The following is an 18,384-nucleotide window of genomic DNA, read 5'->3' on the forward strand; positions in this document are numbered from 1 at the left end:
GTGATAGGCATTGAGGAGGGCACTTGTTGGGATGAGTATTGGGTGTTGTATGGAAGCCAGTTTGACAATAAATTATATTTTAAAAAAAGCCAAAGTATGGTTTTGGTATAAAAATCAGAATCCATTGAGGATAAGCTGTAGATAGGTTTTAGTTATATTTATTAAAGAGTCTTGAAGAAATTAATATTCTTTTCCTATATAATACAAATTCTAGGATACATTTAAGAAAGTAACCAGAAAGTAAGGGAAAAGTGCACAGAAACATCCCTCATATAATTTTTGTGTAATTGTGAATATTTTGAAAATATGTAAACATTCAATAAATTCAAGATAATTACATACAGTGGATTAGTTTATTAAAATGTTGTTTATTGAATACCTAAACATGGGAGATACTTATATTACAGTGTACGGTATGGAAAATAGAATTATAAGTTGCATTTTAATTTTCAAAAACATGCATACCAAAATCTTATAAAACACACAAGGATATTATATATTCAATAATTATGATTAGGTAGGCAGTACACTTTGAAATATCCTTTTTTCTTGCTGTTCTGAAATGTTTTCAAATGAATATTTTTTGAAAGTAAGCATTACTGAAAAATATGGAGTCTCCTCATTGCAAACAAATCTAAATTATAAGATAAATATATTATCTATAACTTCTGCTGTAGCATCTATTTCTGTGGCATAAATACTTCCACCATGGCTGATTATATAAACAAGTCATTGGTGGAAATTCTGAAAATTTAACAATTGTTCTTTGAGTGTGAGCCATTCTAACATTTCAGAGACCTGATTACTCATCCTGAAAACTACATACTGTATGTAGTAGTACTTCTTTCCTAGTAGAAGGCATTGAGCTCATGAGCTCGGCCAGGAGGAGGGGGGGAGGTGGGGCATGTGGTTGTCGCAGGCAGCCACTGTGCTGCCTGGTCTTCTTCGGGGCCACCCACCCACTGGCTTCACAGCAAATCTCTGAGTAAGGAAGAAAACTTGAAACTGCTTGGGAAATGCAACAATCCAAATGGCCAAAGGCACAATTATAAAGACTAATACTGTTACAGGAGTGGTTATGAATATGACCTACCTCAAAAAGAATATGGAGGAAGCAATTATGAAACCCCATGATCATAAGAATCTGGATCTGGATGTGCCATACTTTGCAGATGTTACAAGCACAACAGAAAATGTAGCTGTATATATCTGGGAAAACCTCCAGAAATTTCTTCCTCTGGGAGTTCTTTATAAAGTAAAAGTATATAAAACTGACATTACTATTGTAGTCTGTAAAGGAGAATAGCTTTCAGGGGTTAATACTATAAAAAATTAATTTTCCCCACATTTGAAAAAGGTCTTTATCCCCTTGGACTATTAAGGAGTCATCACGTAATTGTCATCCACATTGTGCTCTGGTGTGACTGATATATTGAAATCATTGTGTGTTAAGACCTGTTGTGAATTCAAATCTATTTTAAAATTAAACTCGTAAAACTTTCTGAGTATCATTCAGAGAGTCTTTTATCTATAAATTAAAAATCACATCATTTTCAGTAAAAAAATATATACAAATAAAACAATAGAATAGACTATTTATAATCCTTTTATAATTGAATTATCCCCTGGATAACCAAATAGTATATAAGAACATCTCCTTGTAAATAATTATTTCAGCTATAAATGAGTATTCAATGATAGAATGAACTATCACAACTTTTCTGTCTTCAGTGAATTGTTGGATCTAGACTTTAAGCATCAATGGTAGGGGAGAGGGGGCCGTTCACACTTGGGAGTAAAATAGACATGGTCCCTACTATCAGTTGTATAGTGGGGAGAAAATAGCCATTAAAGAAATGTTTTTAATTGTGTTTCAATTTAATCTGCATATAGTGACCCCCTGCTCTATAAGTTAAAGTTACACATTTTACCATTCCTTACACTTATTCTGTTGCTAGATCTAGTTTACTTTATCAGGGTTTATATTATAGACTTTCCTGCAACCCTAATTTTTCTAGATGGTTTTCCTAGTTCCCTAAAATAATTCAATATTTACCATCATCCCTTTACTAACCATGTTCATATCATTAAAAAACTGTTTTTAAATTCTCAGTTTTTGAGTCATCTTTTGGTTATCTGGATTTGAATACTGAATAGTTAATTTTTTAACCATCCTTGAACTCATGGGCACTCAACATGTGTTGTCTCATTTATGTGAATGTTTGACATTTGCCTTTAGATCCAAAGGTAACTTTCTGATCTTCACTCGGACATTTTTTTTTTCTCGTCAGAAATTTGAAGACACTGTTCCTCTGTATTGTGGCATTTAATGTTACTTGATGAAATTTGAGGCGAGCTTATTTTTTTCTTCTTGAAGAAATTGACTTGCATTTTCTGCCTCTATCTAAGTAATTCTTTATCATGGACACAGAACAGTTTAACCAGAATCTGTGTCATTTGTTAATATTCTGTTAAAGTTCTTTCTGATCTATAGTGTAATATCTTTAGATTATTTTCTTCCTTCATGTCAGAGACTGTGATTGTATTATATTTCTTAAGTTTTTTTTATTCCATTTGCCAGATTTCTGATAAATAGTTTTCACATATTTGATCATGTCAGTGTGCCTACTTACCGTCATCTCGCAATGTGAATCTTTAATATCTGTTTCTATTTTCTCTTAATTTCTTATAATTGCCTCCATTATTCTCTTTTTATCACTTATTTGACTTTTTATCATGTTTATTCTGATTCTTGCTATTTCTAATCTATACATTCCATTTGAATATTTTGCCTCTCAGTTATTGTCCTTAGCTGTGAAATCTTATGTTTCAACTCATTTTGTTTTCTTTCCTATTATCTGTGTGATCTATTTCAGCTCCTAATTTCTCTAAATTCTTCTATCTCTCCAAATATTCTTGAGAAAAGGTGTTGAGTCCTTGGATTCTGTTTCATGTAAATTCTTTGTGTTATTTTGCATATGATGTTTCACTCTTTGTTTGTTTTATCTTTTGCTTCTCTCCACTTCAAACTTTTTCTTTCTTTTCTTTTTTCCCTATTATAATATGTTTAAATAGTTTATGTATGCAAATTATTTTCCATTTTTAAAAAATCTTAAAATGGACAGCTTTGTTCAGATCTTAAATTTGCTCTGATTTATGTGACTGAATCGTCCTTGACTCATTTTTGACTTTCAAAAGACTGTTTTCTCTGTTACTACATATAAAGGCTAAATACTATGATCTGCACACTTTCTCCACTTGCATATTTGGAAGTGCTTGTGACAGTTTCCTGGACTGTTTCCTGGACCACCTAAGGCCTCCTCCTTCAGTGTGTGCTAGATCAGGATTCCTCTCACTCAAAGACATCTCTTCAGCAGTGTCCCCCACCCCCCTCATCATCAACATTAGTTTTTCTTCTAGATAATCCCAGCTGCAGACAGGCTTATATATCACATTAAAAAAAAAACTGTTTCCTTAATCCCTCGTCTCCTCTGATCACTGCTAAATGTCTTGGTCTCCATTTACTGCAAACTTTCTCATAGTTTCTATACCCATTTTCCCCAACTCTTCTCTTATTCTTCCTTGAGCCTAGCTGGTTTTCAGTCTCCACATTTGCACAGGAATGGCCAACAGTAACTTCAATGTGGCTAAATCCAATGGTGAATTCTCAGTGCTCATCTTACCTATTAGCAGCATTATTTATTTTGGAGAGATAGAGAGAGAGAGAGGGAGAGGGCAAGCAGGGGAGGGGCAGAGAGAGAGGGAGACACAGAATTCGAAACAGATTCCAGGCTCTGACCTGTCAGCGCACAGCCTGATGGCGGGCCCAAACCCACGATCTGTGAGATGGTGACCTGAGCCAAAGTTGTACACTTAACAAACTGAGCCACCCAGGCGTCCCAAGCAGCATTTAACTTAGCACCTGACACCGTTCCTTGAAACTTCTGTGCATAACATCTGGGACACCATCCTGCTTCATTGACCATATATGTTTAATTTCCTTTTTTGGTTCCTTCCGATTTCCCTTATTGGAATTCTCTTAGGCTCTGGTTTTCAATTTCCTGTACTTCCTGTTTTCTTTATCTCAAAACCTTGACGTCAGCTTTATATACTATATGTTGACAAAGTCACATGTTTTACCTCCAGTAAGGATCTTTTTTTTTTTTTTTTTTTGGTGGGGGGAAGAGGACTACGTTTTATTACTTTTATGTACAGAAAATTCAACAGCGTACACTTACCCCAGTTTGGTGGTCAGTTCTTTGGCCTTTGCCTTTTCCAACTTGGCAATGCAAGCCACCCGCTTTGGACCCAGAACGTTGCCTCTGCAATGACCGTGGATCTCATCATATCTATCATTTTCATTAGTCCTGATGGTTTCTACCAGCTTAACCAGAGCTCCTTTGTCTTCTGAGTTAACCTGTGTGAAGGTGACAGTGGTGAAGGTCTAGATGCCCCAACCTGGCCTTCCTCTGTGGACTAGATGCCCCAACCTGGCCTTCCTCTTGGTAATGCAGAAGGGAACTCTCATCTGATGACACAGGGCAGGCGGGAAGACAACCAGCTTAATGGGATCCACATCAGGTGCAGTCACTACCACCTAAGCTTTCTTGTTTTCCACCAAGATGGTGACAGTATTAACCTCAGCTTGAAGGACAGGAGGCCTCTTAGTGGAGACAGTCCCTTTGCCAGCAGCTTTCTTCTCAGCCTGGACTAACAATCTCTGCTTCTTCTCTTGCTTTGTCTCTAGTCTGTATTTGTGGGTCAGCCTAAGCAGTTGAGTAGCTGTTTGGTGGTCCAAGGACTGGGTGAACTGGTTTATTGCAGGAGGTACTGTTAGATGGTTAGCCTAAGTAGCCCTTTGCTGCTGCTGACCAATGTAGCAGGGCTATTTGACAAAGAGGGTGAGGTTCCTTTTGGGCTGGGTGTCCTATCTGATGCCAAGATTCTTGGGTCTTTTCTCACTGAGCGCCAATCATCAAATATCCATTTGGGTGTCTAAGTGGGCATTTCAAAATTTACATATCCACAGCCAAACTTCTGGCTTGACTCCTCTCTTTCACATCCTTACCTAATCAGTCAGAAAATTCTATTGGCCCTAGTTTCCAAATATATCCAAATTTTAACCTCTTTTTTAAATCTACTGCTAGCACTAGCATCCTCTTTTCTCTGAATTAGTCATATAATTCCCTAATGGGTCTCCTGGCTTCTATGCTTGTTCTTCCTAGTGTCTATTCTCAGGACCATGGTCAGAATGTGCCAATTAAATTATATGTTAGATTAAGTCTCTCCTCTGTTCAAAGCACTCAGTGGCTTCACTTCTCATTCCATATAGAAACCAAAATACATACAATGGTATAAGACCCTATGCCATGTACCTGCCTCCACTTCCACTCCAATTACCCTTTTATCTCACCTTCTAATCTCCACTTAGCTCACTCCATGTAAATACCACTTCAAGCTGGCTGTTTCTTACACTTGCCTTTGCACCTGCTGTCTGTACTGCCTGGAATCTCACCTTTGCCTGTACATGGTTCATCCCCTTTCTTCCAGTCTTTACTTATTTGTCATCTTCTCTCTCTTCTCTCCTTTAATTCTTCCACTCAATTTATCTTATTCTAATAGGCTGTAGACTTATTTGAGTTTTGTTTGTTTTTAAAAGCTGTGTCTATTAGAATGTAAACTCTGTCATACTAAGATATTTTTGTCTGATTTTTTACTGTCATTTTTTCGCTGCCTAGAACAGTGCCAGATACATCATAGATTCTCACTAAAAAGTGGTTAAGGGAATAAATAAAAGAATAAGTAGTGAAAGGTCTAGGCCTCAGCTGCAGCTCTGTGGAATCTGAGCTGGGTTCTTTTTCTTATTGTTTTATTAAATTCTGTGTCAGGGCCACTAATGCCAGCTAAAACTGTGGCATTCCCATAGCTTTTAGATCTTTTACATAACTCAGTATAATATCCTGGAATATGGAAAATCCTGGTGATAATTTCTCACTCTACTGATGTTTCCCTGTATCATGTAAGTTATTTTTACTTTCTTGGAGTCATCCTGATTTGCCCAGGGCTGATGAATCACTCCAGTTAGCTTCGCTCAAAATTAGAAAGTGTTGAGAATTTACATAATTTTTTGTCATAATTTCCTAAGTATTGCTTTTTTGGGGGGAGATGGGGCAGGGATGATACCTTTTTTTTTTTAAACTAAGATCACTTGTGTTTTGTTAGCTACTACATTTTTGGGTTGGGCTTTTCATTTTATCTCTGTCATAGTTTGGCTCCTGCTGGTGAATTTTGTTATTTTTACTATTTTTCTTCATTTTGTTAAATATCAAAGGGGGGAGATTTTTCAATACTGTTTTAGTCTTCTATTTTTGCAGGAAGTTCATGAATTATATTTTATGTTTAGAAGTACAGTAATATTGGGGTGCCTGGGTGGCTCAGTCTGTTAAGCATCCAACTTCTGCTCAGGTCATGATCTCACGGTTCATGAGTTTGAGCCTCACATCAGGCTCTGTGCTGACAGCACATAGTCTGGAGCCTACTTCGGATTCTGTGTCTGCTTTCTGTGCCTCTCCCCTGCTCACACTCTGTTTCTCTCTTTCTCTCAAAAATAAACAAACATTAAAAAAAGTCAGAAAAAAAGAAGTACAGCAATATTTAAAAATAAGCCCAAAATCCGTGCTATTGGCATGTTTTTGTGTCTTTGTTTCTTATTTTCGTTAAAGCATGCAGTTATTTGTTGCAAGTTTCGATACCATTATGATTTTTTTCAGGCTGCTTTTTATTTTTCCAGCTATAGATTTTACTGCAAGAATTTCTATAACACTTTACTGAACTGTATGATTATGCATTTTTCTTTTGTTTCACACATGAAAGCAATTGTTTTGTGATTTGTAAAAGTCTTTATAGTTAAATAACAGCAATGTTCAGCAGTGTTAAGTATAATCAAAAACAAAAAAGGCTTCCCAAATGTTAAAGAGATCTTTATAAGGAGGTTTTCTTGAAATTCATAATATAAAAATTGAAGCAAGTGAACTTTTTATTAAAAATTTGTTAATACCTTACATGCAAATGACACAAATTGAAAAACACTTCACCTGTTTAAGCAACATTACTCCTCATGAACACGTTCTCTGCTATTAAGTCTACCATTTAAAGATGGGCAGTATGATTTGCTTTAGGAATGAAAACCGAGTAATAGTTTGAAAATGCCTATCCTATAATCGACCCACAAGACTAAGTTGAATATTTCTTTTAAAATCACTTCACTGAAGGGAATTGAGAGTACACTTAATGTGATGAGCACTGAGTAATGTATGGAATTGTTGAATCACTATATTGTACACCTGAAACTAATATAACATAGTAAGTTTGTTATACTAGAATGAAAATAAAATGAATTTAGGGGCGCCTGGGTAGTTCAGTCGGTTGAGCGCTGACTTCAGCTCGGGTCATGATCTCATGGTTCGTGGGTTTGAGCCCCGCATCAGGCTCTGTGCTGACAGCTCAGAGCCTGGAGCCTGTTTCGGATTCTGTGTCTCTTTCTCTCTGCCCCTCCCCCACTCACGCTCTGTCTTTCTCTGTCTCAAAAATAAATAAACATTAAAAAGAAATTTTTAAATAAACTGAATTTAAATATCAAAAAAAATCCTTTCACCTAATAAACAAATGCCTTAATTACATACCTCCATCTATCTCCAGAAACAGAAAAGGTCAGTGGGATTCTGAATTTTCCCCATGGTTTGTTTTGCCAAGACTATCTATAACTGCTTCTCTCTACTCCCCTTCCTGCACGTGGTTAGGGGAACTGATTCTCAGGCTGTTACCATTAAAATTTGTTAAGCTCCACCATCTATAAGTAACACTGAGTCAACAAAAGAAATGGAACAAATAACAGAAGACATAGAGACAATAAAAAAGAGGAATCAGGAAAATACGTATATGAATAGAGAAAGAATAGAAAAATTCATAGTGATAGGTTGCTACTTTGTTTTCCTTATTAATATTTTGAAATCATATGCATTTCTCAAACAGAAATACTAAACAATAGCTCTGTAAGGGTGTAGCAAAAAGAAGGCAAACTTAAAAATTAGCAATGTAAATAGTAATGTAAATAGTAATATTCCATGTATCTATTAAGTTCTAACTTAGCACAGCAATATTTTAATTATAGTTTCTAAGTAGTAATTTTATATTGAGTATAGATAATTAAAAATAATTTAATTAATAGAAATGAACAGAGATGTATGTTTAAATGTTTAAATTCTTCAATTTAAATAAACTGAGTATATCTTTCTCTGTTAATGGGATTTATTTTGGCAGGTAATTCCTTAAAATTTGAAAAATAATTTGGAAAATATGATAGGGTAGAAAAGTATTGCCTTTTCCAATTATATTAGAACTTATCTAGAACATTTATATCAATGTTACATGTTTTATGTAACCTAATCAATAACGTTAAATAACTGACATGTATTAAATTACTGGTTCTTTTAGATGCTATAGTAAAATGACTATAATTAGACATATAAAGGTCTTGTTTATCAACAGCTTTATAGAATGAATTCTAGCTTTTTTCAGGTTGAATTGGGAACCTCTGTGCATGTACGCTATGTGCATGTGTTTTCTGTCTTATTATCTTTAATACTTGGGAAGTAATGGAAATAAGTAATATTTCAAAAATATTTCATCATTTTTATTTTAAATAATACTTATTTGTCTTGTATAAACCACTTTGTATAATGCTTCTTTCATCCTATGTAAAACAGAAGAATTCCTGCTTTTTTAAAAAGCGATGGAATTAAACATGAGAAGCTTACTTTATTTTTCTTAGCATTTGAATATGAATGTTGCTTTCTCTTCTCTCATGGAGTCATGAGCTCCCATCTCAGGTATAACAGCATAAAAGCAAACAGCTTCTGAAAAAATATTTGGCAGAGAAAATGAATGCCTGTGGTGAGTCTCACCTTTAGGAAAGTCAAAGAACAACCAAAGGTATATTTGTAAGAGATTATTAGATAAGAGAAGTGATTTGCACACTGCTGGGATTCACATACTTCTCTGTGGGAACTTCCTTCATAGTTAAGATGTTTCTGAGAGAATGTGGTAAACTGCTTAGGTATCTACACATGCATAGGGGGCATATGGATGATTTTCCAACAGAAAGATCATTTTATTTTCCAAACTTAATGTTTTCTTGCTACCTTGTAGATTATGCAATATATTTCACTGAGTAACCATGGTGGTGCAGTAATTCTCAGGTTAAAGCTTTTTCATGAAACAAAGCTTACATATTTTTTTTGTAACAGCAGGAAACATTGGGCTGCAAAGCAAATCACAATCTTTTGAGACTAGGGCCATGCTGTGTAATTCTGAGTTCAGTGTGTGTCTTGGGGGGAGGTGTGTTTAATATTTTTTTTTTTCCTAAGGCAGTTCTATTTTGTCTGCCTTGAGATACAGAAAACATTCTGTTCAACTGAAAACTCTATATTGGTAAAAGCAGAAATTTGTAATTGTTAAAATGAAACAAAAAATTGCAAACTGTTTTTTGCTTTGTCTTTACAATGTGTTGCTGATTGAAAACACCTTCTTCCTTTTTTGGGCACATAAGTAGGTTCTTTTAATGTACTTTCATGTTTAGGGTAAAAAAAAACCAGAAAATGACAGTACTGAACAAATTGGCCTTTGTTAATTTAGTCATGTAAAATTTATAAAACACATTTGCTCTTTGTGAGTTTTCAACATATGTATGTGTGTCTGTGTGTGTAAATTATTTTTTGAATATTTATTTAACGGGTCCATGAAATCTATAGAGAACATAAAAAATAGTTCTCTCACTTCTATCATATGACTGAAACTTAAGGAAAATAAGCCTACAAATATTTAGGCTCATGTGGACAATAGCTACTTACAGATACATCCAGATGTTAATAAGCTCAATAAAGTAAATTTATCTTCACATATTGCTTATATATCCATTATTTTTTAACTTTATTTATTTATTTTGAGAGAGGGAGAGAGTGTGCAAGTGGGAGAGGGGCAGAGAAAGAGGAGAGAGAGAATCCCAAGCAGTCTCTTCACTGACAAAGGGGCTTGATCTAACGAACTGTGAAATCATGACCTGAGCTGATATTGAGTTGGACACTTAACTGACTGAGCCACCCAGGTGCTCCTATATATCCATTATTATATATTTGTAAATAAACAATTATTCTCTGAAAATAACACTAAAAATACAAGTACTAAAAATTTGTTATCAAGATTAACTGAAACACTTTTCAGCTAAAGCTCTGTCATTCATTAACTATATCAAAAATATTTGCTTTGATATTTGTTTTATATTGTTTTTTCTCATTTATATTGTCTACAATGGGTATAGTTTAATTTTGGATTTAGGATGTCTGAGTACATATTGACATATATTTTTTTCTTAATTTTGTGTCATTCTGTACATTTATTATGATGGAAGACTGTTAATGTCACATTGCAGACAAGCTTGTGGAATAAGCGATATATAGCTATCTTTGCAGCTATCACTCTCTGTTCTCTGACTCTCAAATTCTGCCCATATGAAAAATTCTCTCTTCTTTCCCAAAAGTCTCATCCCATTATAGCATTAGCTTGAAGTCTATCATCTCATCATCTAAATCTTATCAATTTGTGATGGTGCTTCTCAGGGCTGTTACCTAAGTGGTAGCTCCTTAAATGTAGCTTTACTTAATACAAGACTTATAAACTAGAAAGGGAATTTTTCCTGTCTTTATCCAACATACAGTGGGGGAGAACAAGATAGGATGACCTCAGTAAATACACATAAGGAGGGAGAGAGAAGGACAGAAGACACATAGGAATCATCGGTCCATAACAATTCTGAAATCCAGCTAGGCAAATTTTGTGAGTTTCTGACTAAACTTAGGGCTCAACTAAGATGAGGTTAATATACCACCATATATTTAGAATGAATTAACAGTGACAACAACTGTCAAAAAAAATTCTAAAAATTTTTAAGTTAGTGAAACAGAAAGAGAATCAAAAATACATTTGCGAAGCCAATTGAGGTTATATTAACTAAGTTCTCGACTCTATACATAGTCATATACATATTTACTCATATACATATTTACTTGCTTTTTAGTGCATTTGTTTGTGTGCTTTTTGCCAATGATTAGTGTTCAGGAAAAAGGAGAGTTAATATCAGAAAAAAGAAAACTGAGAGGTCATAAATCTGAGCTTCTGACAGAAGCTCTCATATGGTTACTGTGGCCAAATAACTGAATTTTAGTCATTGGAATGTGTGTAGATATGATATCTACCACTTCCAGGCCTGGCTCTTACACATTGTTTGTCCTCTATGCTATTTTGTCCTCTATGCTATTTTTCTTTCTGTTCAATGGGATTGCTAGAGTCCTCTAGGAAGCCAGGTTTTGAAGATGGTGGGTTTGCTCTAAGTCTGGGTTCCAGAGAGACTGAATACCTTATACACTGCCCTCACCCCATCCACCTTGCTGACCTGAAGCATTTGTTCTCAATCTTATCTGAATAAGACATATTTATTGTGACTGTCTATTTGTTATAGCAATGTAGGTCAATACTATATTTACACATATTAGAGTGGGTAAGAGCTCAGATTCTGGGGACAGACAAAGAGTAAATTAATTATTAGCTGTTTAATCTTCAGCAAAATACTTAATCCATCTATACCTCACTTTCCTCATATGTAAACTGGGATGATGATAATGTGAGAGCTTTTCTCAGGATTAAATGAGTTTATATGTGTATTTTAAATATATGTAGAAAGCTTAGAACAGTGCCTAGCACATAGAAAACAGACTAAAGTATTTTGGTATTATAATTATCATACACTTATTATTTGATTTTTCTCCTAATTTAAGTTCTCAAGATTGATCTCTGTTGATACATGTCAATGTAATTCATGTATTTTGACTGTTAGATAGTATTCTATTATGTTAAGGCCCATGACTTCATTATTTCTTGCTATGAATACAAAATGTAATAATATGGGTATAAAGAACATGTGACATATTCAGGAGTATAGTTATTTCTATGGTAAGAAAAGGAAAGGGGAGAAGGGATGAACTGTATGCTTTTCTTGTAAATGGAAATTTTAATAATTATGGATGGTAAATACATAGGTTTCTATTATATTCTATATTTTCTCTAATTTTGAAAAAAATAATTAAAAAGCAGATTGCTCGTGATATATGTATATGTATATGTGTGTTTTCCTGAAACACACATAGCATAAACATAAATGGTAGAATTAGCTTAATTCAACCTTTTAGTATTAGCATATTTCATTGAATCTAATATGCCATCCAGTGTTAGATGCCTCATTACTTCATATAATACTAAGAAAGAAAAAGTATTTCCCATTCTGACTTTAAGAAACCATACATTGGGGCATCTGTGTGGCTCAGTCGGTTAGGTGTCCAACTCTTGATTTTGGCTCAGGTCATGATCTTATGGTTGTGAGATCCAGTCCTGCTGGATCTATGCACAGCATGGATCCAGCTTAAATTCTATCTCTCCCTCTCCCTTTGCCCCTCTCTTCCATTGTCTCTCTCAAAAGAAAGGAAGGAAGGAAGGAAGGAAGGAAGGAAGGAAGGAAGGAAGGAAGGAAGGAAGGAAGGAAGGAAAGAAGGAAGGAAGAAAGAGGGAAAGAAAGAAAAAGAAAAGGGAAGGGAAGGGAAGGGAAAGGAAGGGAAGGAAGGGAAGGAAAGGAAAGGAAAGGAAAGGAAAGGAAAGGAAAGGAAAGGAAAGGAAAGGAAAGGAAAGGAAAGGAAAGGAAAGGAAAGGAAAGGAAAGAAAAGGGAAGGAAAGGAAAGGAAAGGAAAAAAAGGGAAGGAAAAGAAAAAAAACGATGCATTGTAAGATGTGTTGTAGTTTTAAAGATATTGAAAAATGGGTGTCTTGGAATCAATAAAATGTGGGGTTTTTTTCTAGTAGCAGTTTTTATTCTTTCAATAGACGTAAGTATCAAGAAATGGTTAATTTATTAATTAGGTTTATTGATATTCTTTTTTTTTAATTTTTTTTAACGGTTATTTATTTTTGAGACAGAAAGAGACAAAGCATGAACGGGGGAGGGTCAGGGAGAGGGAGACACAGAATCTGAAACAGGCTCCAGGCTCTGAGCTGTCAGCACAGAGCCCTACGCGGGACTCGAACTCACCGACCGCGAGATCATGACCTGAGCCGAAGTCATACGCTTAACCGACTGAGCCACCCAGGCGCCCCGGTTTATTGATATTCTATTCATATAACATTTTAAAATTAAATTTAAAGGTTTGATTCAATGAGCTTTAATAGTTCTATAGCCACCACCAAAATCATATAATAGAACATTTCCATCGCTTATTTATTTGTTTTTATTGAGGTATAATCGACATACATTATATCAGTTTCAGATGTACAAAATAATTTTTCGATATTTATATATATTGTGAAATGACCACCACAATGAGTCTAGTTAGCATTTGTCACCATACATTGTTACAGAATTTTTTTGTAATGAGACTTTTTTTAACCTTTTTTAAAATTTTTTATTTTAATTTTTAAGAAACAGAGAAAAACAGAGCACAAGCAGGGGAGGCATAGAGAGAGAGGGAGACACAGAATCCAAAGCAGGCTCCAAGCTCTGAGCTGCCATCACAGAGCCTGATATGGGGCTCAAACCCACAAACATGATATCATGACCTGAGCCAAAGTTGGATGCTCACCTGACTGAGCCACCCACATGCCTCAGTGAGAGGTTTTCAGATGTACTGTCTTAGCAACTTTCAAATATGCAGCACAATATTAACTATAGTTGTCATGCTGTACATTATATCCCCATGACTTTATTTTATAACTGGAAGTTTGTACCTTTTGACTCCCTTCACCCATTTGCCCACTTTCCACCCCACCTTCCAACACTTCCTTACAGTGAGTTTTCTTTCAATGACCCATCGCCTTTAGCAGCCACTGTTCTACTTTCTGTGATTATTATTATCTTTTGGAAATTCATGTAGATTGAATCATAGCTATGTGGACTTTTGCCTCTTTTTTTCACTTAGTATAATAGTTTTTGTATTTCTCTGTTGTTCAATGAGTCAATAGCTCGTTCTTTTTTTATTGTTCAATTGTATTTCAGTAATAACTATACAATGTATTGTTTATACATTCAAAAGTTGATGAGGTATTAGAGTTGCTTCAAGTTTTAAGCTACTGTGACTGAAACAGTTATGGACATTTGAGTTCAATTTATTATGTGAACATATGTTTTCATTTCTCTTGGGTAAATGGGTAGAGTGATATCAGTGAGTATGTATTTAACTTCACAAAAGACTGCCAAAGAAGTTTCCACAGTGGCTGAAAAATTGTGCATTCCCACTAGAGATGTATGACAGTGTCAGCTGCTCCTTGTCATGATCAACATTTGATACTTTCTTTTTAATTTTAGCCATTTCAGTAGGTATGTAGCTTGAATTTCCATTTTCCACATGATTAACAATATTGAGCACCTTTCCATATGTTTATTTGTTGTTTATAATCTTCTGTGAAATGCCTATTCATATATTTTGCCTAATGTCAAAGGCAAACAAAGGCAGACAGCAAAGTGGTAAGAACAGATTTTAATCAATAATATGTTATTACACTAGGGAAAAGAGTCCAGTGTGAAGTGAACTCAACTTTGATTGTACAGAAGTAACTGGGTGTTTTAAGGGGAGAACAGAGGAATATGGAGGGAGATGAATAGGGGCCGAGTAGAGTCAAGGAAATTAAAAATTGCAAAAAATGGGAAGAGAGACTGGTCCTGTGAAACCCACATTGGTTTATTAACTGGCACACTTATCAAAGCTAGGCTGCCACCCTCCCACAGAAACTGGGAGACAGGGATTCCGTCTGCAAGTGTTGACAGGTACCAACAGGAAACTCTTGGCAGCATAGTCTGAAAAATGGGTAACTGTTTTGTCAGTTTTCTCAGGCAGACACTTTAAGGGGAGCTACAGTCACTTTTAGTGGCTTTGACCTATTTTATTCAGGGCTTTATAAGCCAAGGTTGAGGCCTAGACAATAAAGGGCTCAGAAGAGCCTGACTAGAGTTTGGACAGGAGAGAATATTTATCACTACTTCATTGATTTTTGCCTTCTTATTTTTGACTATAGGATTTTTTTAACATATATATATATATATATATATATATATATATATATATATATATACATACATACTCTGGTTATAATTCTCACTAAGATATTATGTTTTTAAAATATTTTTCCCCAGGCTGTGGCTTGGTTTTTAATTTTCCAGATCTGTAGTTTCTTTTGAAGAACATTTAAACAAATTTTGATGGAGTCCAAATTAACAGTTTTTGTATTGTATGGTACATAATTTTGTATCCTATATAAGACATTTTTGCTTTACTCAAGGACACAAAGATTTTCTACTAGTTTTTTTTCCCAAGAATTTCTGTAGCTGTAGTACTTATATTTATATCTAAGAACCATTTCAAATTTAATTTTCGTATATGGCATGACCTACAGAAAGAAAACCTTTTGTTGGCATTGGATATAAAAAATTGTTCCAGAAATGTTTGTTGAAACTATTTTTCTTTCTACATTGAACAACCTTGGCACCTACATAAAATATGAACACATCATATATGTTGGTCGGTTTGTGAACTCTGTTCTGCTCTACTTATCTATGTCTGTCCTTATACAAACTCCAAATTATTTTGATCACTGTAGTTATAGAATAAATCTTGAAATCAGGTAGTGTCAGCTTCCCTTATTCACAATTGTTTTTGTCATTTTAGGTCATTTGAATTTCTATATAAATTTTAGAAACAGTGTATCAAGTCTAAAAAGAAGCCTGCTGATATTTGTACTGTTTCATCTATAGATCATTTTAGAGAGAACATTTTAGCATCTTCCACTCTATGAATGACATATAAATCTCTATTTATTAGAAATTTTTAAAGTTTTTCTCATCAGTGTTTTATATTTTCAGTGTATAAGTCTAATACATATTTTGTTAAATGCTTTATTCTGACTTCATGTTCCAGTATTTCTGCTTAATATTTAACCACAATTGATCTTGACCTTCTATTTTGTGACATTGCTAAACTCATTTATTAATTCTAGTGTCTGTTTTGTAAATTTCTTTGATTTTCCACATGGACTTAAAATTTTGTCTATGAATTAAAGACAGTTAAAGGCAATCTTTTCCAATCAATATGCCTATTATTATTATTATTTATTATTTTGTCTTATTACAATGCCTAGGAACTCTGTCACGTTGAATAGAAGATGTGAAAACAGACATCCTTCCCTTCTTTCTCATTTTATGGGAAAAGCATTCAGTCTTTTATAAATAAATATGTTAGTTTTAAGTTTTTCATAGATGCTGTTTATCAGGTTGAAAACAATTTCTTCTGTTTCTAGTTGGCTGAGAATTTTTACCATGAATATTTATTAAAATTTGTCAAATGCTTTTTGGTTCCTTCCCCAGATCAGGGAAGTTCTCAGCTATGATTTGTTCAAGTACACCTTCAGCCCCTTTCTCTCTCTCTTCCTCTTCTGGAATTCCTATTATATGGATGTTGTTGCATTTGATTGCATCACTTAGTTCTCTAATTCTCCCCTCATACTCCTGGATTTTTTTATCTCTCTTTTTTTCAGCTTCCTCTTTTTCCATAATTTTATCTTCCAATTCACCTTTCTCTCCTCTGTCTCTTCAATCTGAGCTCTGGTCACCTCCATTTTATTTTGCACCTCATTTATAGCATTTTAGCTCCTCATGACTATTTCTTAGTCCCTTGATCTCTGTAGCAATAGATTCTCTGCTGTCCTCCCTACTTTTTTCAAGCCGAGCAATTAATTTTATGACTATTATTCTAAATTCTTGTTCCATTATATTGCTTTAATCATTTTTGATCAATTCATTAGCTGTCGCTAATTCCTGGAGTTTCTTTTGAGGAGAATTCTTCCATTTCGTCATTTTGGATAGTCCCTGGGGTGGTGTGGAACTGCAGGGCACCTCCCCTGTGCTGTCTGGAGTAACTTGTGTTGGTGGGTGCGGCCACAGTCATACCTGATGTCTGTCCCCAGCCCACCGCTGCGGCTGCAGTCACACGGGTGTGTACCTTTTCCCCTCTCCCAAGGGCAGGGCTCACTGTGGAGTGGTGTGGCTCCTGTCTTGGCTACTTGCACAGTGCCAGGCTTGTGGTGCTGCTTTGATGGCATCTGGTGTATTAGCTGGGGTTGATCAGCAATGTGCACAGGGGCGCGAGGGGCAAGCTCAGCTCACTTTGCCCTCAGTGGTCCCCTGCGGGAGGGCCCTGCAGCACTGGGAGGGAGGCCAACCGGGTCAGAGGGATGGATCCACAGAAGCACAGCATTGGGTGTTTGAGGGATGCAAGCAAGTTTGGTGAACTGGTTCCCTTTAGGGTTTCGGCTGGGGGATGGGAGAGGGAGATGGCGCTGGCCAGTGCCTTTGTTCCCTGCCGAGCTGAGCTCTGTCTTCTGGGGATCAACGCCTCTCCCTCCCGGTGTCCTCTTGCCCTCCCTCTCTCCGAGCAGAGCTGTTGATTTATAACATTCCAGATGTTAAGTCCCGCTGGCTGTCAGAACTCACACAGTCTGGTGTCTCTGCTTTTGCAAACCAGACTCAGGGATTCCGCCTTGCCAGGCGCCTGCCCCTCCACTGCCCTAGCTCCGTCCCGCCAGTCCATGTAGCATGCACCACCTCTCTGCCCTTCCTAGCCTCTTCTGTGGGCCTCTTGTCTATGCTTGGCTCTGGAGAGTCTGTTCTGCTAGTCTTCTGGCAGTTTTCTGGGTTGTTTAGGCAGGTGTGGGTGGAATCTAAGTGATCAGCAGGAAGAGGTGAACCCCGCGTCCTGCTACGCCACCATCTTCTTTCTCCTCCTCCATCACCCATTTAACCCATCCCCCTGCCCACCTACTTTCCAGCAACCCTCAGTTTGTTCTCTTTAGTTACAAGTCTGTTTTATGGTTTGCCTCTCTCTCCTTCTTCCCCTGTGTTCAACCATTTCATCTCTTAAAACCCACATATGAGTGAAATCATATGGTGTTTGGCTTTCTCTTACTGCCTTATTTTGCTTAGCATAATACACTTTAGCTCCATCCATGTCACTGCAAATGGCAAGATTTCATTCATTCTTTTTATGGCTGAGTAATATTCCATTATATATATATATATATATATATATATATATATATATATATATATGCACACACACACACACACACACACACACACCACCTCTTCTTTTTCCATTCATCAGTATATGGGCATTTGGGTTCTTTCCATAATTTGGCTATTGTTGATAATGCTGCTATAAACATCAGGTGCATGTATCCCTT

At 35.8% G+C, this 18,384-nt stretch overlaps 1 protein-coding gene and 1 pseudogene across 4 annotated transcripts in view; one reads left to right on the plus strand and one right to left on the minus strand.

Moving 5' to 3' along the window:
* STPG2 (sperm tail PG-rich repeat containing 2) overlaps positions 1-18,384 on the plus strand; it is a 635,506-nt gene that overhangs the window by 505,281 nt on the left and 111,841 nt on the right. The window lies entirely within an intron of this gene.
* On the minus strand, positions 4,149-5,529 carry LOC101089690 (annotated as a pseudogene).

This window comes from Felis catus, chromosome B1 (genome assembly GCF_018350175.1).
Source record: "Felis catus isolate Fca126 chromosome B1, F.catus_Fca126_mat1.0, whole genome shotgun sequence".
Taxonomy (NCBI): Eukaryota; Metazoa; Chordata; class Mammalia; order Carnivora; family Felidae; genus Felis; species Felis catus.